This window comes from Lissotriton helveticus, chromosome 3_1 (assembly GCF_964261635.1).
Source record: "Lissotriton helveticus chromosome 3_1, aLisHel1.1, whole genome shotgun sequence".
NCBI lineage: Eukaryota > Metazoa > Chordata > Amphibia > Caudata > Salamandridae > Lissotriton > Lissotriton helveticus.
Window position 1 is genome coordinate 1,873,999,438 of NC_136061.1, and position 27,110 is coordinate 1,874,026,547.

Here is a 27,110-nt window from a genome sequence, read left to right on the forward strand (position 1 = left end):
TCTTCTTGAACATACAAGCGTGCTGTTTACCAAGCAGGGATCTGGTCCACATGTGACATACCTTAGCATGAGCTACCCACTCCAGAATCATGGAGGTGGATGATGGACAGAGACAGTCAGTGCTGGACCCCATTGTGGAAATCACTACCAGTGGCATTGAAGGCATGTGGTGTACTTGTCAAGTGTGGCTGCAAAGCTGCAGCTGGCTGCAAAGGCAAGTATGCAAGTATGCTTGCAAGAAGGTGCTGTGGACCTGTACTGAAATTTGCAAGTGTAATTGCATCAGCAACTAAGCTCACAAAAGAATTTTTTTCTGAAAGTTTATTAAACACAGGAAACATCTGCAGAATTTAAAGTGCTGTTTTTACTTTCGATATTTTTAGTTGTAAAGTTCATTTTGCACTGTAGAAATCTGCAGCTAAATGAGTTCTATATATAAAAGGTCTTGTTGCACTTTTCCTTCATGTTCTCTTCTGAAGTCAATAACCTGTTGCGTAGCCCAATGTCTGAAAAATGTCCTGTGACGGAATCCATGAGCATTGATTGTGTGAAACATACCAAAAACAATTAGCATATGACCAAACAAAATTTCACACACAGTTTAGTACATTTGTCAAACCAGTCCCCTTGATCTTCCTAAGGGACCTCACTAAGTAGAGAACTGAGTACTGTAAACAGTGTTTACTCTATGGAGAGAGTTCATTCTATGCCATACTGTTTGCTAACAGTGAAACTCTCATGTAGAGTATTCAAAAGAATCTACTAAGAACAGTGTATATTCTATGCAACAGCTGACAAAAAGACTATTTAATAAAAAATAACCAAGATCTGAAAGTCTTTAAGATCATACAACATGCGCCCTTCCCTTCATTCTGTGGTGAAAACCTTTAAGTTAGCCCTTCTTCTGAAGAAAAACAAACAAGCACACAAGCTTAGGCTAATACCTGCTGCACACACACTTTCATGTTAAGTATAAATAATCATGGTGACACAATTCTCTCTAATAACTCAAAGCTGCTTACAAAAGTTTTAGTATCTACTACAAAGACTCTTTCTCCTACTAGGAACGTTTTCTGCAGAACCAAAAGGTTGCGTGGAGCATAATGAATACACGTCAAATGTCAAATGTCACTTGCACACAGAGGTAGTCTTAAAGCAAAAATGTATAACATGTTCAATACCTTTGCACAGCTATGGTGCAATAGGAACACACTTTTTGTAAGCACTTACATCCATTAGCTGCACCCAAATACCCATCCTGTTACCTCCAGTAAGTCCCACACAGCGGCATTGCTTAGAGGTCTTTGCAGGCCGCACCCCATTTCTGGTTTTGCACAGGTGAAACATGAGCCTAACTATAATTTCCCTGTAACCTTGTTTTTTGTATGAATATATGTATATTTATAAATATATCAATCAAATAGCATTTTACCCCTGGGGTATCTGGGTGCTGGGGTGCGAGGTCTCCATCGAAAAGCTAGGTTTTGTGAAACAGCAGAAAGAAGGAAGAAATTAGCAGAAAAAGGCAAAAGAGAGGGCAGAAAAACAATCAGAAAAGACAAAACAGAGTGCAGAAAAAGAGCAGAAAATGCAAGGCAGACGGCAGTAATACGAGCAGAAAATGCAAAACAGAGGTCAGAAAATAAATAGAAAAGGTAAAACAGAGCAGAAGAGGGAAAAACAAAGGGTAGAAAATTAGCAGAAAAGGTAAAACTGAGGGCAGAAAAATATTCTGCTTATATATTACTTATATATGGCACACTCTCCTCTACTTTTGGAAAAAGGGCTTGTAAAGCGAGGTTTATTTGTGCCAGTATTTTATAACATTTCTGCTAACCTGACATGTTTCGGCTATAGCTGTGATCATGGTCCCATAACGAAGCACAATTTTGTTTCACTTTTTATACCTCCACCATGTGATCATAAACTTAAAAGACAGTGCAGGGATACTCTGGCAGATGATAGTGCGCTTTGCAAATACAAATATTATAATATATTGGATAAGTCTTTCTTTTTCCAATTAACTTTTACAATTCCAATTCTTGATTTGTGAAATTAATACAATAAATTACTATTGTTTTTGTTTTCACCACGTGTCATTTATAAAATCCCAAAATGTTAAAAGGAGGTGAATGTAGGCACTCTGGTGGGACAAGTGTATTTATTTATTTGGAAGATGTCAATCGATTAGGGCAGTCTTATATGAGTCTTGATCATTGTGAACAAGGCCTTGGTGACATCTACATAAATAAATACACTTTTCACAACTGAGTGTCTGCATTCACCATCTTTGTTGCAACGCATTGCTGAAATATATATATATATATGGTCATCGTGAAGGCATGAGTTATAATTACTAGAGAGCACAAATTGAAGTAACTTGAGATAACTATAACTGGTGAATTTCAGTGGTTTAGTTAATTTAACAAGGTATGTTTTAACAAACATTTTCACCTAATTATAACCTATGTTTCTTCAGTGAATTTATAGGGATTTTTTAACATAAAGTACATCTTTCTTACCATATCTAACACAAACTTGATGTTTTGCATGACCTTTGGCCATGCATGGCGTGGGGTTGACTGCAGGATCTTGCCTGTGGTTAGTACTAAATCCAATCTCCCACGGTCAGCCTATCCCACGTTGGGCACGGCCTTCAGCCAAACCCAGTGAGTGCTTAGCCACAGGGCTTGGCCTGCACCCAAGACCTTTGTCCAACCCGGCTGATGCCCAAACCCCCTCCCACCCCCTATGGATAGTGGGGGGTTGGCTGCAGGGCTTGGGTGCCATTTTAAGTACGTTAGACCTACCGACTTTTACTAAGAATCAGAACACCAACAAATAAAAAGAAATAATTATAATAAAATGCATATCTCAATTATTCAATTATTCATGCAGTACAAAGTTTGATAAAAATAATCAAAATGTCTTTGAGTCTTTTTTTTAGCATTTTTGAAACTATAAAGTGCAGTTGTACAATGCATCACACGTGAAATTGTGCACTTCATCTGAAAAACATAGAGCTCCAGCAATGAGTGCTTTTAAAAAATATATAGGTCAAGTTTTTTTTAATGTTGCTTGGAGGCTGATATATTCCCTGCAGCCCCCCAAAACATTGCTAAAATGCTTGGTAGTGCCACTGCCTTTTCTAAGGGCACCATGAGCAAGAAAACAATTTACTATTTAAAAAAAGCCCTAGGGCACTAAGATGGGCATCTTGTTTGAGTAGTGAATAACATTAGGTGGCTCTGGCTGCTCATTTATTATTCACATTTTTATTTTATAAAATGTTTTTGTGGGTGTCCTGGTGCCCACCTAGGACAACCACATCTTTACTTCCATGGCCTCAATGCCCCCAGCTGGCTCCTTAGCCGGTACCCATCTTCTGTGCTGGTGAGAGCTGGTATGTTTGTATTAGGTGGGTGCTCCGGTTATTGAGGGCTGCGTGGGGAGTCCCAGCGCACCCGCAGCCCCATTCCACTCCCCTGGTGGGATCCGGGCACTTTTTTAATTGTAGGTGGGTGCCTCGGTGCCACAACCAGGACATACATGATACAGGCCAGTTGGGGGGCAGTCAGCCCCCCAGCCAGCACCATATTGGGTGCTGCCGGGAGCCGGCACCATTCCTTTGCTCCTGCCTGGGCATTAGCAGCATTTTTATATTGCTTCCACCGGGCTGGAGCAAACTTCTGTTCCCTGCCCGGGCGAGTGCAGGCCGGGTATGTCCGCACTCTCCCGGGCAGAGAACCACAGTGTCCTTGGGGTGCACTCTGGGATACTGTAAGGTATCAGGCCCTGGGAGATTCCCTACCCTACATTAGAAAACAGTCTTGGAGGGTTGGGGTTCCCTGAGCCTCACTGAGGCTAAGTGAGATGGACTGCACTCCCCCCTGACCTTATTTAAAGAAATTGGCCCTGAGTGATGGGGTGCCAAGGGCTTTGAGAGTGGAGGGGGCCCTGCATGCCCCCTCCACTTTAAATAGGGAGAGCCCTGGGAAGGGGGTTCTCAGGACATGAAGAACGTCCAAGCCCCTTTTAAAACCATTGCGCTTAACCCTCAGGCCTGGGCCTTGACCCACCCCAGGAGGGTTTATTTTTTTTAATGCATTTTTTTTATATTTTACAGCAGATTTCTGAATCTGCTGTAAATTTGCTGCAAATGGTTTTTTTTAATGTATGTTTTGGGCTCCAGGCCAGATCTAGCCTGCCCCCTTATATTTTTTTATTATGTGTTTCTCTAGTCCTCAGATGATGGCTGTCACATCACTGAGGATGTGGTGGCAGCTAATCAGATTCTGTTTTGAAATCGGTCGGCCCAAAGGATCCTCTGCAGCATGAAGTATACAAAGTTTTTGACTATTAATTTCTCTAAATCTACTGAAAGGATTTACACTAAATCACAAAATTACGCTTGCTGAAACCAGGTTTCTGCCAAATTTGGTGTAAATCAGTTCAACCGTTTGGCCTGTAGCAGTGTCTAAATGTTCTGTTGAAAAATTAATGGGAAGACGTGTTTAGGACCCCCTTTTTCTTGGTCCCCACTTGACGGATCACTTCAAAACTTTCAAGGAATAAGCTGAGGTGCTGAGGTGTAAGAAACCTTTATTTAGAAAGTTTTGGGGAGAATCTTCAAACGGCGCCAAAGTTGTTAGGAAAACAAAAAATGCTTTTCCAACGAAACACAATCCTAACTATAACTAATCAGTGGTAACTGCCATTGGGTAAGAGATCTCTCTCTCTCTCTCTCTCTCTCTCTCTCTCTCTCACACACACACTCTCTCTCTCTCTCTAGATATATATATATATATATAGAGAGAAAGAGAGCAATATATATATATATATATATATATATATATATATATATGCATGCTCCGGTTTCACTATCTTGGAGTCCCTCTTGGGCGGGTGTGAAGCGCGGGTGTGGAGACCGCGTTAAATCATGGCTCTAGTTTCTCGATTCCAAAGAAAGAAACTTCGCACTCACGGGGGGGTTTTCAAAACTCGATTATTTATTTTCTGATCAGCAACAAATGCGTTTCGGCGCTATGCCTTCTTCCGTGTTACTGAAGCACAGCGGAAGCGGCAATTTTAAGGGGACATCGTCAACATAGTGTTATGAAAACAAATGAAGGACCATAAACCTATCATTCTGTTGATCGCCATATTTGTAGTTTTTCATGTATCACAAGAGCAAAGCAATTTATAATCAGGCATGGAAATTAATCACAAATTAATTCAACACAATACATTTTGACATTACTCATCATTTACCCGACATTAATATGTCTAATTGTACGTCGTAATTGTCATAAACATATCGGTATGTATTTTTTTAATCATAATTACCCAACTTTAAATGACGTGGATCGGCTATATATCCAACACCATTAGCTCAGCTCTTATGTACCTTGTCGTTTCTTGTTATCTTGCCGTGGATCCGCATGGGTCCCTCATAGGTCATACACTATGTAGAATTTCTAAAAAATTACTCATTGCATCTATCTAATTATCCATTCTTGGCGAGATTAGCATCTAGTGCCGTCAAATCATCATCTTTTACCTTTTCTTATGGAGCCCCATAATACTTAAAGCAATATAGATATAAATATCCACAATCAAGGCGTTAGAAACCTTATCCATTTGCACGGATGGCCCACATGGCCATTCTTGCCTTTTCTGATACTCCATTTTACATCCCTATATGTGATGCTAGTTCCTCCCCGCTATTTAACCCGTTAGGGAACTTGGTCATTAGATCTATGATATATCTCGACTCGAGTCTTCTGAGCTTCCGCAACCTGTCCCCTGCTCGAACATTTGCAGGAACGAAATCCAAACCAAAATACTGTAACTGATTTCTATCACTAGCGTGTTTCTCATGAAAGTGGTGCGCTACAGGATAAGCATTGGCATTCTTATCTATGGCTCTTAAATGCTCTAATACTCTGATTTTCAATTGGTGGATGATACTACCAATGTGGCATAACCCACACAGACATTTCTAACAATATACAGCATAGGTAGTGCTACAAGTCAAGAATTTATTAATGGCTTGCTTCTCCCTATTTCTGGTATGTCATAGACTACGACTCTTTTGCTATTGATGCAGGCTTTACAGCGATTACAGGGATAGAAGCCATTCATAACTATCAATGTACTGGTTTTTTGTGGTATTTTCTCCAAATGACTTTTCACCAGCATGTCCCTCAGTGATCTTGCTTTTTTAAAAGTCACTAAAGGGTAAGCTGGAATGTCCTCACGAATAGTGTTATCAGTTTTTAAAATATGCCAATTTTTCCTAGGCATCCGGTTCAGATAATTGGCTTCTGCCGAATACGGGGTTACCATCCGGAATTTTCCCTCAGTCAACTTTTTCTCCTTGTTCTTTGCCTTTAGCAGATTTTCCCTAGGGATCCCTCTCACTTTCTTAAGTGCGCTTTCCAGAGTTTTGAACTCATACCCTCTCTGTTTGAATCTGGAGATACACTCCTCAGCTGCCATTTCAAAACCTGTATCTCTAGAGCTATTTCTTTTTAGCCTAAGAAGTTCCCCATAAGGTATACTATGGACTAGTTTGGGGGGATGGCAGCTGGTTGCAAAGAGTATCGAGTTGCCAGACGTGGATTTACGGTACAATGAAGTTTGTATCTTTCCCTCATCTATGAACACCTTCAGCTCCAGATAGTCCACTACCACTGGACTAACAGTACGTGAAAAGTACAGATTTAAGTCATTGATGTTGAGACTTTCAATATACTTCATGGCTAACTCAGTTGTACCTTGCCAAATAATAAATAGATCGTCAATATAACAATACTACTTTATTACCTCCCCTCTTTGATTACCATGCCCGTACGACCTGGGCACCCGCTCCTCCCACCAGCCAACGAACAAGTTTGCATAGCTGGGGGCGAAGCAGGTGCCCATTGCCGTACCGGAGACCTGTCGATAGTATCTGTCTCCAAAGAGGAAGATGTTGTTGTTGAGACAGAACTCTATAAACTGTTAGGCTGTGTTCACAGTAGCGCAGCTGTCACTTGTTTAGAAAGTATTGTATGGCCTATAGACCATCGCTACGGTTTATACAAGTATATAAGCTCGTTATATCTAGCACCATCAACTTGTACGAAGGGTCCCATATCACATCCGTGATTTTATTTAAAAAGTCTTTGGTATACTTGATATAGGACTGTAATTGGCCCACAAAGTTAAACAAAAAGTAGTCAATGAATATGGAAAGATGTTCAGTCAAGCTATTTTGAGATGAGATAATAGGCCTTCCTGGAGGATGTACACTGTCTTTGTGTAGTTTGGGAATGTGTTAAAATGTCGGCACTACCGGACTTGTACTTCGTAAAAATAGATGTTCCTCTTGTCCCAGCATTGACTTCATGTACCATGATCTAATCAAGTCGTCATACTTTTTAACGCTCTGTTGATATATTTCATTAGTAGTAGTTTCATAGTACTCACTGTTCGTTTACTGTCAAAGTGCCTCCAAACAGTAGTCATCCCGAGATTGAAGGACCACGTTCCCACCCTTATCCGAGGGTTTTATAAATATGTTAACATGCTGTGTGAGATTTCTGATTGCCTTTCTCTCTTCCACTGTGATGTTGCTTTCTCCAACATTTTTGTTTCCTTTAGATCTGAACTTGATTAAATTATTTGTCATGGCTTCGGAAAAAATGTCAATGGCATCCAATTGCATCTGAGGATTAAAAAATGATTGAATGAATGATTGATGTGATTAATTTCCATGCCTGATTATGAATTGCTTTACTCTTGTGATACATGAAAAACTACAAATATGGCGATCAACAGAATGATAGGTTTATGGTCCCTCATTTGTTTTCATAACACTATGTTGACGATGCCCCCTTAAAATGGGCGCTTCTGCTGTGCTTCAGTAACACGGAAGAAGGCATAGCGCCGAAACGCGTTTGTTGCTGATCACTAAATAAATAATCGAGTTTCGAAAAAACCCCTGCGAGTGCGAAGTTTCTTTCTTTGGAGTCGAGAAACTAGAGCCATGATTTAATATCCGCCTGATATACATGTGACAAATATAGGACCCAAAATTATTTTTGGGACACTCACATATAAAAAAAGGATTGTATATAATTAATGTAAATAGGTTAATATTTATTTGTATATACATTGTTTAATTGGCCTTATTTATAGAAGGGTTAATGTCATATAATTGTGTTTTCTGGCTACTTGATTTTGAACATGTACAACATTGAAGGAGACCATGCATTCATGCTGCAATATTGTTCTTGTGCCTTAGTTGAGTATTTTGTTGCATTCATGCACTGTATGACAGAGTATTTTGTATAGAAGGAGACCATGCATTTATGCTGCAATATTGTTTTTGTGCCTTTGCTGACCCAGCGTTGCATTCATGCACTGTATGACAGAGTATTTTGTTTATGTTCATGGTGTTAGCACGTGACTCATTAGAGAGGTGAAGCATCACTAAAAAGAAATGTATATAATTAGTCAGCTGACCAGGTGTTAGGTGTGTGAACAAGAGCATTCGTTGTTCGAAACGCGTCGCCTGAGAGGTTAATAAATCTACCTTGCCGACAGCCTGGGGTCCGTGTCTTCATTTCGCCGTGTTACGGAAGTGGTGAAGGTTTGTGGTATATATATATATATATATATATATATCCACAAAGAAAAACGCTTCTTCCGGAGTGCTGGGACCCAAGAAAGTTGGCGCAAATACCGGCGAAGCAATCCGGTAAATTAATCCATCACACAGAAGCAAAGTTCATCTTGCGCTCTCAGGCAGTAAGGCAAAGGGACCCAAATTTAGAATTTGCAGTTTATTACACAACGCGTTTCAGCTCTACAGCCTTGTTCACGTGTAACCCAGCACAAACAAAACCGGCATTTAATAAAGTTCATGGTCGCAGCGACATAGAAATGGGACAAAAAATATATATATATAATGGGACAGAAAATAAATCAGTGGCAGACATGTTGGAAAAGTAAATATCGTCTACAAAGTTACAGGAGGAAAATAATAGTAACGTCTGCACGGTTATAGGGAACATTTAGTCTGATCAGATATTGCCAACCGTAATTACAGAAATAGTACATACACTATGATGCTTTCTATGGCAAAATTGAAACAGTTAAAACAAAAAGGGTCGTTATGTACAATACAAACCAACTTATGCTAACAAGTGTTGAGTAGACCAATTACGCGATCAGAGTCAGTAGTGTTGATAGTCTCTTCCCATAATCACAAAAAAATCACCAAAAATATATATATATATGAATGGCATAAATGGCAGACGTGTTGGAATGGTGAATGACGTCCACACAGTTATAAAGCATAAAATATACTCGCATAGTCTGATGTTAACAGCCAAAATTGAAAACAGGTATTAAAGGGGAATTATTTCGCCCTCTGCAAAAGTGCCAGAGGGCGCGTTTGCAGAGAGGTGCCTTAATGTTTTTTTTTGGGGGTCGGCAGAGTACGCGTACCCTGCGCTTATCCCTGGGAGTTAAAAAAATAATAATAATTTGGATGGCCTTGGAGGTCCTTGTGGGACCTCCTGAGCAGACCTAGGGGGTCAGGAACCTCCAGTATGCACCAGGGGGCTGCCTTGCAGAGAGGTGTAAAAAGGGGCGTGGCCTCTTTACACGTCCCTGCAAGGCAGCCCCCTGGCGCTTTTGCAGAGGGGGAACTAATTCCCCTTGCATACTGGGTGTCCCTGGGGGCCAACTAACCCACCAGGAACCTCCAGTATGCGCCAGGGGGCTGCGTTGCACAGAGGTAGAGGTGTAATGAGGCCCGTCCCTTTTTACACCTCTCTGCGACGCAGCCCCGTGGCGCGTTTACAGAGGGGGAAGTAATTCCCCTTGCATATTGGGGGTCCCTTGGGGCCAACTAGCCCACCAGGAACCTCCAGAATGCGCCAGGGAGCTGCATTGTAGAGAGGTGTAATGAGGCCACACCCTTTTTTACACCTCTCTGCAACGCAGCCCCTCTGGCGCGTTTACAGAGGGGGAACTAATTCCCATTGCATATTGGGGGTCCCTGGGGCCAACTAGCCCATCAGGAACCTCCAGTATATGCCAGGGAGCTGCATTGCAGAGAGGTGTTATGAGGCCACGCCCCTTTTTACACCTCTCTGCAAAGCAGCCCCCTGGCACGTTTACAGAGGGGGGACTAATTCCCCTTGCATATTGGGGGTTCCTGGGGGCCAACTAACCCACCAGGAACCTCCAGTATGCGCCATGGGGCTACGTTGCAGAGAGGTGTAAAAAGGTGCATGGCCTCTTTACATGTCTCTGCAAGGCAGCCCCCTGGTGCATACTGGAGGTTGTTGGTGGGCTACTTGGCCCCCAGGGACCCCCAGTATTCAAGGGGAATTAGTTCCCCCTCTGCAAATTCGCCAAGGGACGCGTTTGCAGAGTGATGCCTTCATTTTTTGGGGGGATCGGCAGTGTACGCGTACCCCGCGAATTTGTTTTTTTAAATAAACAATTTTGGGGCCTTGGGGGACCTTGTGGGACCCCCTGAGCAGGCCTAGGGGGTCAGGGTGTTTCTACCCTGCCCCCTTTTCTTTGTTTTTACCTTTGTTTCCCTGTTTTCTTGTGACTCGGTTCTACCGAGGCACAAGATGGCTGCCAACACTTCCTGGTTTCGAGTGTTGACAGACAGTTGACAGCCAATCAGCATGCAGCTCGTGCTCAGGAAGGTATGCGTACTGTACTCCGTCTCTAGATATCGCTATGATTTTCTCAGGAACTACTGAACGTATTTACACCATTTAACAAACAGTACAATCTGCGAAACAAAATCTACCTCTCTGCCAAATTTGGTGTAATTCCGTTCAGCCGTTCGGGCTGTAGCCCTGGCTAAAGGTCCCTATGGAAAATTGCATGGGGAAAACACGTTTTGGGACCCCCCCCTTTTTTCTCGGCCCCCACTTGACGAATCACCCCCAAACTTTCAGGGAAGGTGCGGAGTGGAGCAGGCCATTTTCTTGGAGAAATTCGCGACCGACGCCAAAGTTATTCCAAATAGAATGCTGCGGATTTCCTATGGAAACTAGGTTTTTACTATAACTACGTACTGGCGACCGCCAGAAGGTAATATATATATATATATATATATATATATATATATATATATACATATATATATATATATATATATATATATATATATATATATGCACACATACATATTACCTACTGGCGGTTGCCAGTAGGTAGTTATAGTTAGGACCTATTATGCATACGAAATCCGCAACATTCTATTGCCAATAACTTTGGCGCCGAGTGATGAATCTTCTTGAAAGTTTCCAAACTTTTGGCCAGTTCAGTTCCGCTCCCTCCCTGAAAGTTTGGGGGTGATTCATCAAGCAGGGCTGAGAAAATAGGGGGTTCCAAAACGTGTTTTCCCCATGCAATTTCCTATAGGACCTTTAGCCACGGCTACAGCCCGAACGGCTGAACGGAATTACACCAAATTTGGCAAAGAGGTAGTCCTCAGTTCAGACTTATGCCTTTTGCTTAAATGGTGTCAATCTGTTCAGTAGTGGTACAAAAGGGGGTGGTGATGGACGGAGCATCTGAACCAATCAAACACTCACACCCAGTCAAGAGATCTGGGTTTAATCCATCACCGTTCTTTAGCCCACTCTGCCACCCCAGTTCAGACATGGCCATATGCAAATCAGTCTGACCCTGTGCCTCATCGGAACAGTCCAGCCCTAACTGCCAAGCCATGCCTTCCCTGGACCGGAAACAAGCTTCCGAGGACCGGTTTCTGGCATTGCAGCCGTCTTCAGCCCGGCTTGCTTGAATCCAGTGACAAAGTGAGCAAGGGACTCACGTCTGAGCATACCCTGCCAACTTATGGCGAACAGAGCGGTACAAAAGGGGGTGGTGATGGACGGAGCATCTGAACCATTCACACACTCACACCCAGTCAAGAGATCTGGGTTTAATCCATCACCGTTCTTTAGCCCAGTCTGCCACCCCAGTTCAGACATGGCCATACTGCCCATGATTGCCTTCATTTAGTGTGTTGAATTGTGGGATTTGCAGTCCAACCTCTGTAGTTTGTCCCTCTAATTCCTTGGTGACAAATCTGTTTTCCCTCCAAATTTCTCCTTTGCTCTGTGCTTAGGCCTGTGTGCTCAAACAGTGCACCCCCCGCCACCATTTTGTGTTCACAAGCCAGTGAGGCCAGCCCCCCTGCCCCCCCCCCTAGCTACAGGGATTTTCTACAGCAGAGGGTGCTTCTGTGAGCTGTATTTACTGGGGCCTGTGCACTTCGTTTTTTGGCCAGCAGGGGGAGTAAAGCTTTATTCAAACAGTATTGTTAGATTTCGAGTTAGTGAAGCCTTTACCTGCTGAAGTCCAAAGTTGTGGATTGAGCCTGTCTGTCTCCTAGGAGATTCTGAACAGGAGCAAGCAGCTGCCCAAACCCCACCCCCAGGCCAGCAGACCATTGGCTATTCAGCTACCAGGCAAGTCTGAGCCCTCCTCTCACACCTGCCCAGGCCCCTGAAGGCCTTGCTGGGTGCACCCCAAATCATTCTCCTCCATCTTGTGAGTTGCAGCCCACATGTGCCCCAGATTGCTTTGAGCAGAGTCCAGGAAGTGGTAAGGAGACAGACTAGTGCTGTCTCTTCCCAAGACAAAAAGTTATTTAAAAAACGATTTTCACTTTCTGTGTTTACTGTATATGCCTGTGGTTGTTACAGTTAAAAATTGTAGTTTTATCCTGCCTGTAATTTCATATTTTATCACCTGTGTTGTGTTTTTAATGTGTGGTTTTCCCTGCCCATGATTACCTTCATTTAGTGTGTTGAATTGTGGGATTTGCAGTCCAACCTCTGTAGTTTGTCCCTCTAATTCCTTGGTGACAAATCGGTTTTCCCTCCAAATTTCTCCTTTGCTCTGTGCTTAGGCCTGTGTGCTCAAACAGTGCACCCCCGCCACCATTTTGTGTTCACAAGCCAGTGAGGCCAGCCCCCCTGCCCCCCCCCCCCTAGCTACAGGGATTTTCTACAGCAGAGGGTGCTTCTGTGAGCTGTATTTACTGGGGCCTGTGCACTTTGTTTTTTGGCCAGCAGGGGGAGTAAAGCTTTATTCAAACAGTATTGTTAGATTTCGAGTTAGTGAAGCCTTTACCTGCTGAAGTCCAAAGTTGTGGATTGAGCCTGTCTGTCTCCTAGGAGATTCTGAACAGGAGCAAGCAGCTTCCAACTCCCTGGCCAGCAAACCTTGTCTGAGGTTGCTGGGACCTTATATGGTGTGCTGGTGGTTGGCACATGTGTACACTGATTGGTGGTTGTATCTGGTGTTTCTATTGGGTTAGGGTTAATGTCCTCATTGGTTGGGTATTTGAGGGTTCTGACTGGTTTCTCGGTCTGTGATTCAATCATTGCAGGGTTGGGACTAGGGCTAGGGTTCGGATTTCTATAGGAAGTAGGGACTAGGGCTTCCTATGTTATTGGTTGTTGGGAGTAGGGTGGGACTAGGGCTAGGGTTAGACCTTCAATTGGAAGTAGCTATTTAGTGCTTCTGGTGTGATTGGTTGTTGGACCAGGTGTGGGACTAAGAGTAGGGTTAGGCTTGCTATTGGAAGTAGGGACTAGGGCTACCTGTACCATTGGCTGCTTGGACTTGGATTGGGACTAGTGGTAGGGCTAGGGCCTTTACTGGACGTAGAGATCAGGGTTTTTGAACTGATTGGGTGCTTGGACTAGGGTTAAGATTGGCTGCATGGTCCTGGTCTCCTATTGGTTCTAGAAGTTAGGGCTAATGTTGTGATTGGATAATGTTAGGGCTAGGGTTCCCATTGGCTGAAGGGGTCACCTTATTACTAGGCTACAAAAAAGGCCAGGCTTAGGGCGTCTCAGCCCGGGCGTCGAGGCTAAGGGTGGAGAGGACAAGGGTGGAGAGGACAAGGGTAGTTGCCTGTTTGGGCCTGTTTGAGACTGATCGGGACTGGGGCCAGAAATGCTGCCCTTTTTCTCATAAAAAAAAAAAACCTTCACTCTTTTATCCCTCCACTATCCTTTTTTCTATAAAAATTAACAGACTAACATGTTCACTTCTCAAATTCCATGTTCTATATTCAACTATACTAATATAATGCCCAAATAACTGAATAACATATCTACTACTCAAATTACTTCATATTTATACTATACTAATTTTCAACACTAATCCTTTATGGGTTCCGGAGTGGCGTGCTACTCGCCAAAAAGCACTTCAACACCCATCAGGGGTAACAAGTGTTATATGAATGCAAATCTTTCTTCTCCTTTTATCCATCCGCTATCCTTCTCACTCCAAGTAACAGACTAATATACACCACTGAAATTACCTCATATTTCATCTATCCTTCTGCTATAATTCCAAATCCAAATAACTGACTAACCTATCCACCACTTAAAATGTACTTGCATGTTTCACTATACTAATTCAACACTAATCCTCTGTGGGTCCCGGAGTAGCGTGCTACCCGCCGAAAAAGCGCTTTGACGCCTCGTCAGGGGTAGTAAGCGCTATATAAATGCAATTACAATACAATACAATACAATATGCAAATCAGTCTGACCCTGTGCCTCATGGGAACAGTCCAGCCCGAACTGCCAAGCTATGCCTTCCCTGGACCGGAAACAAGCTTCCGTGGACCGGTTTCTGGCATTGCAGCCGTCTTCAGCCCGGCTTGCTTGAATCCAGTGGCAAAGTGAGCAAGGGACTCACGTCTGAGCATACCCTGCCAAATTATGGCGAACAAAGCCGTACAAAAGGGGGTGGTGATGGACAGAGCATCTGAACCAATCAAACACTCACACCCAGTCAAGAGATCTTGGTTTAATCCATCACCGTTCTTTAGCCCTCTCTGCCATCCCAGTTCAGACATGGCCATATGCAAATCAGTCTGACCCTCAGTAGTTCCTGAGAAAATTACGGTTAAAGTCATTTATACATCTATGGGTGCAGGGGATCCGCGGATTGTGCGAGGATTGTCATCGTATCATAAGCGCACCGTCCCGATCACTCGCTCAGTGCTAATTGGCTGTCAAGCGGTTGTAAACATTCGAAACTAGGAACTGTTGGCAGCCATTTTGTGCCTCGGTAGAAGCGAACCTGAGGAAGTCAGTAGAATATGTGTTCAAAACAGAGAAAGGGGGTAGGGTAGAAATAACTTTATCCTCTAGACCTGCTTAGGGGGTCCCAGAAGGACCCCTAGGGCACACTTTCTTTTTTTAAACCGGCAGTGGCGTGTAGGGTGCGTGGACTGTGCCGTAAATTAAATTAAATAAAATAGATTTTTTTTAAATAATTCATCTCCGGGAGGTTAAATACCAGGGGGCAAAATTATTAAATTTTATGTGGGGCCCAGAGGGGCCCCCCAGCCTCGGGGATCATCATCCCCCGGGACTAAAAAGAAAAAAATGGTGGGGGGGGGTCAAATATCCTCAAAGCCGCGGGTACCATCACCCCTTAGGAGTTTATGTATTGTGGGAGGGGGAGTACATGGCCCCCCCTCCAGGAGCACTCGAGGGCCCTGTTACCCCCCGGGGCTACAAAAAAAATCATGGCTGGTGAGGGGGGCTGTAAGGTCTCCAAAGCCCCGGGGACCACCACTCCGCCCTCTCATAGCAAGGAAATCTGTTCTCTCTTTCAAAATCTAAATCAGATTGCTTTTCCACATGGGGAGCTGCATGTTGGTAGGTTGTGATGTGGAAAAGTAATGCTGGCTCCCAAATGCGTAGAAGTTGTGCATCAAGGGCGCTGGAGTCGCGCACCCTACAGATTATGAGTCGTGCATCCAGGGCGTGCACACCAGAGAGCCGCACTGAGCGCTGCGCTGGTTGCGCAGCTTTTACTTTTTCTGTTAAAAAATAGCCCCAATCAGTACTTTCTAATATTCCCGGGGATCGTATCCCTTGGGTCTTATAAAAAATGTGTGGGACCTTGAGGGGAGCCACTATGCCCCCACGGTCCCGCCGGCTTCCCGCTTTCTTCGGGAGCCCGCATTCCTTTTCCTCAAGGGGATATGCTAACTTGCATATGGACAAGCAATATGCTTTGGATTTTGAAAGTGAGAACAGATTTCACTGCTTTGTCTTTCAAAATGCAAACTAAGTTTGCTATGGGAGGGCGGGAGCCGTGAGAGTCCCGCCCTGTCAAAGCAAACAGCAGTGTCCCAGGGTAGGCACCCCAGGACACTGACCCCAGGGTCAGGCTATGGATCTGTTTGTAGAAAGCCTCATCCTCAACCATCTTAAACCTAAGGGCCTCAGTATTTTTTTCAGGGTGGAACGCGCCCACAGGGTCCCGGGTGGTAGGCCTCGGGTCGGGACGAACCCACAACCAATTATCGCTCAAGTCCTTAATTTTCGAGATCGAGATGCTATCCTGCAGGCGGCTCGAGCCGCGGATCCCCTGGAGTTTGAGAATGCGACACTCCTGTTCTTTCCTGACTTTACCCAGGCGGTGCAGAAGCAAAGGCAGAGGTTCCTGGCGATCAAGAAGAAACTGAGAGACAAAGGTATGAGGTACGCTATGATGTTTCCGGCCCGCCTTCGAGTGGAACTTGACGGGAAATCCTGGTTTTTCGATAACCCTGAAGCGGCTGCGGATTGGTTGGTGGGTGTTCAGCGGCTGGACCAGGAGTCCCGTGACCAAGGGAAAGCCGATGAACAATAACTTTGTTTATAATGAGGTCAGCAGGGGGCTGCAGACAGTTGTTCGGGGATGGTTCAACAGGGGCAAGCGATAGGATTTCCTGCAGATATATGTTAATAGTGTTCATTGAGGCGTTTGTACTGTGCGGGACTATCCACATAGAGTTGGAGGGGGGGTGATGGGCCCGCTCGTAGGTCCTCCTTTGTTTTCTACTTTTAGTTCTTTGTAGATTAGTTGGGGGCGACAGGCACACTGCTAGTTGGGGATGAGCGCAAGCTGTATGCAGGGGTGCAGGGAGGGGGATGGAGGTATATGTATGAGGTTTGTTTAGTTTTTATTGTATGTTGTTTTATTTCACATTGGGTGTCATCAGTCGATCCTGTAAAGTTATGGCATTGTAATGTCTTCCGATAGAAGGGTGGCTGGGATTTCCGCACTAAGTTGGAATGTGAACGGACTGGGGGACAAGATCAAGAGAGGTATGGTCGGCCAGTTTATCCGGAGGCACTCCCCAGACGTAGTACTATTACAGGAGACTCATCTCATGGGAAAGCGATGTATGGCACTACACAAAGGGGGATACAAACTGGTCACTCATGCTGGTTTTACTACTGGGTCGAGAGGGGTGGGGATCCTGGTCAAGAACTCCTTTCCGCAGGCCGTCCAGGCCACGTGGGCCAATAATAGGGGTAGATATGTTGGGATTTTGGGGCTATGGGAGGGGAGAACTGTCACCTTTTTGTCTGTCTATGTCCCACCGGCCCTTCAGACTGATACTTTCCGTGACTTGTGTAAGATCTTTTTTTTTTTTTTTTAATATTGTTTTTATTGTTGCAACAGGTTATCACATTCGGTTATGTCAGGCAAGAACGGGCGCGGTGTCAACATTCAGCCACATCCCCTCAGAATTGCAACATTTTCTTTAATTACATAACATTCAACATTCAGGTATATAGATTAGAGTGTCGGAGGCATATAGAGAAAGCAACATTTTTCGCATTTGCATGAGTACAGCGGACAGAATTATACAGTCCCTAGGTATTCCATCCATCGGTTCTGCCAGGAGGGCACGGGAAGTCCTAAGGCAGCTCATACCCCTGTACCCTCATTACTCTCTCCTTCCAACCCTTATTCCATATCGTCTTCCTCCTCTGAACTATCTACATCTTCCCCCTCCGGTAGCGGGTCACAAGGCTCCCCCCTGTACTCGTTCCATGGCAACCATATTCTATTCCATTTACGTGGATTAGCCCTCTGTTGGTATACCGCCCGTTCCACCGTCATGAGTATGTCCATATTTCTGCACCATTGTGCCAGTGTTGGCGCCGCAGACGCTCCCCATTTTTGCGCTATATCCCGCTTAGCTAGCATCATACCAATAATTACCCATTGGCGCCCATGTAGTGTCAGATCTGTCGTGTCCCAAACATTTAACAGGCATAATTTGGGGTCAAGAATGACCGGGAGCTTCAGGGTCTGAGCGACCGTACGTATCACTCGCCGCCAGTAGTCTACTATAATTGGGCAAGACCACAGGGTATGAAAAAGTGTCCCCTCTTCCCCACAGCCTCTTAAACAATACGGGTGATCTGCCCTCTGGAGCTTGTGTAGGGTGGTGCGTGTATAGTATATTCGGTGTAGTATTTTGAGTTGTACCAATCGGAATTTTGCCGAAATTCCTGCTTCTCTCGGCGAAGCCAGTGCAGCATTCCAGCCTGCCTCATCCAGGTCACCAATATCAACTTCCCATTTTCCTTTCAGTTTTTGTAATGGGTCAGGCAGGTTGTTGACTAATTTGCGATACGTAAGGGAGGTAGCGCAAACCTCCATGTAGTCGGTGAGTAATCGGTCCTCTAAAGGAGCCGATTCCGGGACCTCAGTGCCCGGTGTCAATACAGCCAGTAATGCATGCCTAATCTGTAGGTATCGGTATGTTTCAGTAGTACTTAACTCATACTGCTCCCTCAGTGTATCGAATGTAACCACTCCCTCCCTGGTCCACATGTCTCCCACCGGGGAGATTCCGATACTATCCCACCGGTCAAAACCTTTATAGCGTCGTAGGTGTCCCAGTGACTGAGAGTCCCATAAGGGTGTAAGGTGCGTGATCACCCCCCCCCACTTCAAACGAGATTGGGCTTTATGCCATAGTGTTATGGTGTGTTTAGTCGGGCCAATCAGTTTCCTCATCAGGCCTTTGTGGTAAAGCGGGGCTAAAAGTGTATTAGTGCCTAGCTGCCTTCTATCTGCCAAATAAGCTGGGTCCTCCTGTGGTGCGTGCACCCATTGGTTGATCACCTTGAGGTGCGCCGCCCAATAGTACAATTCCAGGTTGGGGAGTGCAATCCCCCCACTGTACCAATCTCTAACCAGTTTCACCTGCGCGACCCTCGCCGGTCGATCTCCCCACAACAGGCCCGACAGCTGCCCTGCTATTTGTCTAAAAAAGGAAGGCGAGACCAAAGCCGGCGTATTTTCCAAAACATAGAGGAACCGGGGCAGTGCCAGCATCTTGAAAAGCGCCGCTCTGCCCAACAATGTTAGCGGGAGTGTCTTCCAGTGGCGCACGTCCGCCTTCAACCTGTCGAGTAACGGTCTTAAATTCATATCCTGAAAGGCCACTTGGTCTCGTGTGATCTGAATCCCTAGGTATCGAAAGGAGACGGCTTCCACCAGCAAAGGGCAATCTATCCCCAGGCGCGGTGGGGCTCCATGTAGCATGTAGAGCACTGATTTCCTCCAGTTGATCCTGTAGCCGGAGGCAGTCCCTTGTCTCTCACACAGTGCTAACAATACCGGAATCCCCTCCGCCGGGTCTGCTAGATATATTAACATGTCATCAGCATATAATGACACTCTGTCTTCCCAGCCATCTCCCCATTGTATGCCCCGCAGGAGCTGCGTGGTCCTAATGATAGTCGCCAGGGGCTCCAGTACCAGGGCGAATAGAAGCGGTGAGAGCGGGCAACCCTGTCTCGTGCCCCTTGCTAACGGAATGATTCTGGAGGTGTGGCCATTTGCCGTGACTCGCGCTACAGGATTCGTATACAGTAGCCTAATCCATGCTATGAATTTCGGGCCGAAGCCCATGTGATGTAGGACTGCAAAGAGGTACCGCCACTCCACTAAGTCAAACGCCATTCTGGCGTCCAATGAGAGGATCGCAGCATCGCCCGTCAACAATGGAGCCCTCGCCATAACACCGTGCAGGCGTCTGAGGTTCATCGCCGTACTTCGGTGCGGCATAAATCCCGATTGATCTGGATGAATGAGGTGTCCCAGGTGGGGCAGCAGCCTGTTGGCCAATAATTTCGCCAAGATTTTGCTTTCGGCATTGAGGAGGGATATCGGCCGGTAGGAGCCGCATTCCTCCGGGGGCTTGCCAGGTTTCGGGATTGCCACAATAGTGGCCATGCACTGATCAGGCAGAAGACGTCCTTGGTCTAGACTATCTACGTACATGTTGAGTAGTGGTGTAGTAAGTGTCCCCGACATGGTTTTGTACCACTCAATCGGAATCCCATTGGGGCCCAATGCTTTTCCTGAGTGCAGCGCTGCGATAGCTGACTGCAGTTCCTCAGCCGTCAGATCTGATTCTAGGTCGTCTACATTATCTTGCGACAGGGTGCGGGTGGGCACTTCTGTGAGCGCCGTCTCCGCCATTGCCCGTGTAGCCTCTATTTCAGGGGTATACACCTCCTGGAAGTGATCAGCCAGGAGCTCGATTATCACGGCTGGGCTGGTGTGCATCGCCCCCGTCGGGTCTTTCAATTGCAAAATGGTACTCTGTCCCTCCCGTTTCTTCTCTAGCCAGGCTAGGAGTTTGCTTGCCTTGTCTCCTACATCGTATACCCTATTCGCTGTGTCTGCTATATTTGCAACCACCCTTTGGCGCAGAAGATCGGTATGACGCTGCTGACACAGCTGCAGAGTGTGCAGCGTGTCCCCATTCGGGTCAGCCATGTGAACCTCATTTGCCTTGGCGAGTCGGTCCTCTAAGTCTTGCAGTTCCTGTTTCTGGGTGCGCCTATGTCTTGTTATAGTAGAAATGGCTTGACCTCGGAGAACCGTTTTGTAGGCTTCCCATAGGAGCGTTGGGGATGAGACCGAGCCTGTGTTCTCTGCGAGGTAATACCTTGTTGCTGTTTTAAGCGCTTTGGTCACCTGTGGGATCCTAAGGTAACCCGGGAATATTGGGTACATGCGTTGTCGGGACCGTTCCGGACTGGAGAGAATCAATGTCAATGGGGAGTGGTCCGAGACCCCTCTCGGTTTGATCAGCACGTCGTCGACAGTGAACAGCCCGTGGCCCGGTGTCAGGAAATAATCGATACGTGACAGACTGCCATGGACCGCTGAGTGGTAGGTGTACTGTTGGTCATTTGGGTGTATGCGTCTCCATAGGTCTATCAGGCCTTGCGCTTCTAGGAAGTCATTAAGTCGGGAGGAACCTGGAGCCTGTGTCCGTGCCGGGTGTCTATCCATTGTATTGTGTGCCACTGCATTAAAATCTCCCCCTATTATTAGATCTCCTTCAGGGAGCTCTAACAGAAATTTCCCTAGTTCTGGGAGAGCTATCGTATGAAGCCCCGGTGGAATGTACACCGATACTACATTCAACTGTCTCCCCTCCCATTGTCCCATTGCCGCTGCAAAGCGCCCCTGTGTATCTACCGCCGTGGATTGGAGTATAAATCTGGAGGACCGATGCATTAGTATACCTGTCCCACGGGACCCTCTAGTAAATTCCGAATGAGCGATCATACGGTAACCTTTCCTGTCTAAAGCACGTGTGGCCGTTCCTGTGAGGTGCGTTTCCTGCAGCAGGGCCAGGGCAGGGTTGAATCTCTTTATACTGTGTAATACTAAACCTCGCTTGACCTTATCCCCCAGACCTCTCACATTCCAGGACAAAAGGTGTAGAGGTGCAGTTGGCCCCGTCCCATGTGCCCCCCTCCCTATGTCATCCCGTGTGTTGTGCACCATTGCTTCTGTAGGTGAAAGTAACTATGTACCATAGGAAACTCGATCTAGTACCTTGATAGGGGCTCGCCATACTTTGTGTGTGTGCTTCACGATTCCAATCTATACCTGTAGAACAATTCAAATAAACCAAACCCCCCCCCACTCCCAACTCCCCCCCTCCCTGCCCCCCTGCTAGACGGACCCAGAACTGCCCGCCCCCTCAACTTAGCAGAGTGCCTAACCCAAATCCCAAACACAGTACTTGCTCGTTGGGGTGAGGGACTCTCCGGAGTCGGCGGCCTCCTTCCATGTCCACGGAGGACCTCCGTCCGGGACTCCTGACGGCCCGCCCGGCCAACATTGCATGGAGTCTAGTCTACCAGAACCCAGGAAGTCATTGATCGTCAGTATTCTCAGTTTTGGGAGCCTCGCTCATAGGGGAGTGTGGACCTGTGTCCCCACCGGATGCTTGGGAGCCTGAACGGAGTCCATTAGTACGATGCTTGTTGGGTCTAGTGGAGCGGCGAGGTAGGCCCGTCTGTCTCCAGCCTTCCAGCCAGTCGTGTGCCGCCTCTGGAGTGTCGAAGAACCAAGTTTTGTTGTCCGCCACAACTCTTAGTTTGGCTGGAAATAGCATGGCATAGGGAAGTTCTCTCGCCCTAAGTTCCTTCTTGATTTCAAAGAATGTTCTCCTCCTGCGTGCGACCTCTGCTGTATAGTCTGGAAAGAACGCCAAGGTCGAATTTTGAAGTTTAACTGGGGGTGAATTTCGTGCCGCTTGCAAGATCGCATCCCTGTCCCTAAAATTGAAGAGACGTGCAATGATCGGCCGTGGGGCCACGCCTTGCTTCGGACGTCCTCCCGGGACCCGATGCGCTCTTTCCACTGAGAAGAAGGCGGAGAGACCCTTGGGTTTGAGTTCTTGCACGATCAGTTTTTCCACGTAAAGGTCCATCGCCCTCGTGTCTTCCGATTCCGGAACTCCTATAATGCGGATGTTGTTCCGTCTCGAGCGCCCTTCTTGTTCGTCCAGCTTTTCCCGCAAATCTCTATTTTCTTTCGAGATCCGTTCCACACTAATCTGGAGCTCCGAGACATCCTCCACTAAAGACTTGGTCACGATCTCCATCGAGGAAACTTTTTCGGACATCTTGTGGAAATCGGTTCTTATTAGTGTTATTTCCGTCGAGATCGATCCCACCGTCGCCTGTACTTGTGTCAGAGCTCGCATTATGTCCTCCAGGGTCGCCTTCTTGCCACCCGCCGGATCAGTTGTCTTGCTCGCCAGCGCTTTGGCGTCTGGTGGGGAAGAAGTCGTTTTGTCATATGCATATCTCTCAAGGCGGGACTGCGTGCCGCCTCCCTTCGGCCCTTTGCCTGCCATGGCAGCTGATGTCGCAATAAGGTAGTCACTGTGGATAAAGGTCTCAAAAAGTTCAGTCTCCCCAGTAAGAGTCTCGGTGGAGGCCCGCCACCACGTTAGTAGCTCCTGGGAGCCAAAATCTTCGCCTCCTCACTTAGTCCGCCGGCGAGTGCAGCATGCGAAGCTGTGTCGCCGCGTGGTCCGCCGGGCCTACTGACCCGCGTTGCCGAAGGAGTGGACGGAGCCCGTGGTTGGGGTGGTGCTCGGGATTTGCGCCTCGGCGGTCGCTTTGATTGGTCCTTTGGATGGCCTGCGCTGTCGCTGATGTCACCAAGTTCCTGCCGGGCTTACTGCAGCCGTAATCGGGGAGGCATCCACTGACCTGCAGAGTCAATGGGGATATACCGGTGCCCAGTAGCGGAGTAGGACCCCCCTCTATGATGTCGGGGGTCCAACTATACCGCGTCCCAGCAGTCCAGGTCAGTGCAGTGTGGGCGCCCAATATGAGCGGCTTCACCGTGCTGCGAAATGTTCGTGAGGCTCGTGTCGAAGTGGACTCGCTCTCTGGTGTGCCAATGGCCGCCCCGTGACACCTCACACAATATCGGCGTTCTTCGCGCCAGGCCCCCTGTGGCCCGTTCGATGGCCGCCCGACCCTTATTTGCTGGACAGGGTGCCGCGTTACTCTCCGCGGCACCCTCGCAGGTCTATGCTTCAGTTCCTCCGGCGATCGGGGGCAAGATGGCGGCCTCGGGCCCAGATGGAGGGGTCCGGCCGTCGCTGTGCAGAGGCCTGGCCCGTTTCCCGCACTCACCGGGCAGCAGGCGGTGGCGACCCGTCTCTCGGGCGCTGGAGGCAGATGCCCCGGCGGTCGTGGTGAGGTGCGGTCTCTTCTCGTTCCAGTAGCTCCGTAGCGAGCGGCCGCTTCCGGCTCCCTCTCGCCCAGCCCGCCGCACTTCCTGTCGGCTCTGGAATTGCAGGCAGGTCCCCGGCTCCAGATTTGTTCAGCGGCCTGAGCGGGCACACGTCTAACTTTGCTTCCCGCAGTTGGATTTTCGGGCAGGTTGCTGTCGGGCGTGCCGCCTGGCCCCAGGCTTCAGCCCCTTCCCGCAGGGTCGTATTAGAGATCGGATAAGTGTTCGGATTCGTCCGGAGGCCGCTTCAACCGCGGAGCTCTCCCTCTAAGCTGCCGCCATCTCAGGCTGCTAGCCACGCCCCCGTGTAAGATCTTTTTAACGTTGCCTGTTGGGGTCCTGATTGTTGGTGGTGATTTTAATGCGGTGATGAATGGTGAGACGGATAGGCACCCGGCTCGGGCTTTGTTGCTGTCCCGGAGGTAGCTGGCTGATTTCGTGGAGACTAAGGAAATTGTGCGGGTCGCCGACAGTTATTTTCAGGATAATGTGGGCACGGTGGACTCAAAGTGTTCCCTGAGGGAAGCTTACAAAACTGTTATTAGAGGGAAATTGCTGTCGATTATTTCGGGGAAGAAGAGGAAGTGCCGAGCTGAGGTTGACAAGGTGGAAGCCGACTTACTGGCATTAGAACGGGAGGTGTCGCTTGACGCCACCTCGAAGGGAAAGGACCGCCTCCGCCTCCTCAGGGATGAGTATAGGAGTCTGGCTCGGGATAGGGCAAAGATGCAGCATGTGGATCCCCAGAGCAGAGTGTACGAACATGGTGATAAGGCTGGGAAGTTAATAGCATGGTTGGAAAAAGGGGAATGGGTTTCACGATTGGTACTGGTACTGCAGACCGTCGGCTCGGATAAAATAACGGATCCGCAGCAGATTGTGGACGAATTTGCTGGCTACTAAACGGCGGTGTATGCGGCCAATAGCAGGTACACCGAGTCCGAAAATGCAGATATGATACGTGATATTCCAATGCCCACCCTCTCCGATGCAGACAGGGACTACCTAGACTCCCCATTCACGAATGATGAAGTGGCGCAGGCCATCAGAGGGGTTCACTCTGGGAAGGCCTCTGGCCCTAATGGGCTCCCCATTGAGCTCTATAAAGTGAATGCAAACAAGTTGGCTCCCTTCCTTAGGGATATGTTCATCGAGAGCAAGGAGAGGGGTCGGCTTCCTTACGATCAGCGAGTCGCTAATATTGTAGTCCTGCAAAAGGAGGGTAAACCAAAGACGGAATGTTCCTCATACCGGCCAATCTCCCTCCTGAATGCCGAACCGAAGGTTTTTGCAAAATTGCTCGCGACTCGACTGGTTAAGGTCATTACAACACTGATCCATCCGGATCAGTCCGGATTTATGCCCCGCCGCAATACTGCCCTTAACTTGCGCCGGTTGCATGGGGTCCTGGGTGGCGCATCGAAAATACACGAGCCGACAGTTTTATTATCCCTGGAGGCCACTATGGCCTTTGCTAGAGTTGAGTGGCCTTATCTCTTTGCCGTCTTGAGTAAGTTGGGCATTGGTCCGGAGTTTGCGACTTGGGTCTGCCTTTTATATTCCGATCCCCTGGCTAGAGTCGTGGTAAATAATCATAGATCTGCTGACTTTCCCTTGGGGAGGGGCACCAGACAGGGATGTCCTCTCTCCCTGCTGTTATTTGCCTTGGTGCTTGAGCCGCTCGTGGCGTGAGTCCGCTGGGACAGGTCAATCAGGGGGCTTAGGTGGACGTCCGAGTGGGAGGACAAGATGTCACTTTACGCGGATGACATCCTATTATACTTGTCCCCCCCCCCAACTTCTCTGATTGCATTTCTGGATGTCCTGGCGGTATTTGGGAGATATTCCAGCTTTGCCATTAATTGGGCAAAGTCTGTTCTCTTTGTTTTAAGCGGTGATCCCCCCTCTGTCCCCGCGGGCTGCCCGGTCAGATTGGAGTTGGTGGGGTTTCGGTATTTGGGCATTTTCGTGTCATTAGACCCCCAGAGTAGGTATAACAATAACTTGTTACCCCCGCTGGCTAGATTCCAGAGGGACGTGGTGCGATGGAAGTCACTGCCGCTCTCCCTGCTGGGACGTGGCATCCTGTTCAAAATTATGGCTCTTCCCCGCTTCCTGTATGCACTCCAAAACTCCATAGATCCGGTTCTCCTGTCTTACTTTAAGGAGATTGAGTCTCTCCAGCAGCAGCTCCTTTGGGATGGTACGCCGCGAATTGCGTTTTCTAAGCTAACGCTACCATGGTATGACGGGGGGATTGGCCTACCAAATATCCGGAAGTATTACTGGGCGTCTCAGGTGGCGGCAATCAATCATGCAATTTACGGATCGCCGCTTGACCCCGGATACGCTATGGATCGTGGTCAGATACCTGGCGGCGAGTACTCTAGGGCACTGGATGCCAGACAGGGGTGCTTTCCCTTGGTTGGGCCTGCGGCGGTAGCTGTTCAGGTGTGGCATGAGGCTAATCGTTCCCTTGGGAATGGGATGGGAAAATAACTTTGGCCACGCCACTATTGAATGCTGAGCGCCTGGGTAGTTTATGGAAGACTAAAGGTTTCGACAAGTGGGACCTCATTGGGATTTCCCAGGTGGGAGATATGTGGGGTAAGGATGGGATCCTTATGTTTGAGACTCTTCAGGAACGGCATCAATTGCAAGAGAGCGAGCGGTTTCGATACATACAGATAAGACATGCGTTGCTGGCTGGTATCCCCCGGGGAGTTACGCCCCCAGAGGCTTCCCCATTGGAGGATCGGGTGTTGGACGGTCATCTTCCGACAAAAACGATCTGTATGATCTATAAAAAGCTTGCTAATCACACGGACAATCCGCTCGTGGCTCTTAGGGAACAATGGAACGCAGACGGTCTGATCCTAGATGATGAAGACTGGAGGGAGGCTGTGTCTTCCCCAAGGGAGATCGCTATACAAATGAGACTCCGATTGGTGCAATTGAAGGTTCTTCATCGTTGCTATGTTACGGTCCCACGTTTGGTGCGAATGGGTTTGGCTGCGAGTGGTGAGTGCGAGTGGTGAGTGTCGAAGGGGATGCGGTGAGGCTGGAACGTTTATGCATATGGTATGGAACTGTACTGTTATCTGGAGATATTGGACAACAGTTCATGACAAGATACGTGAGGTGTGGGGCGTTGGCCTTGAGTTGGAGGCACGCCGTTGTCTCTT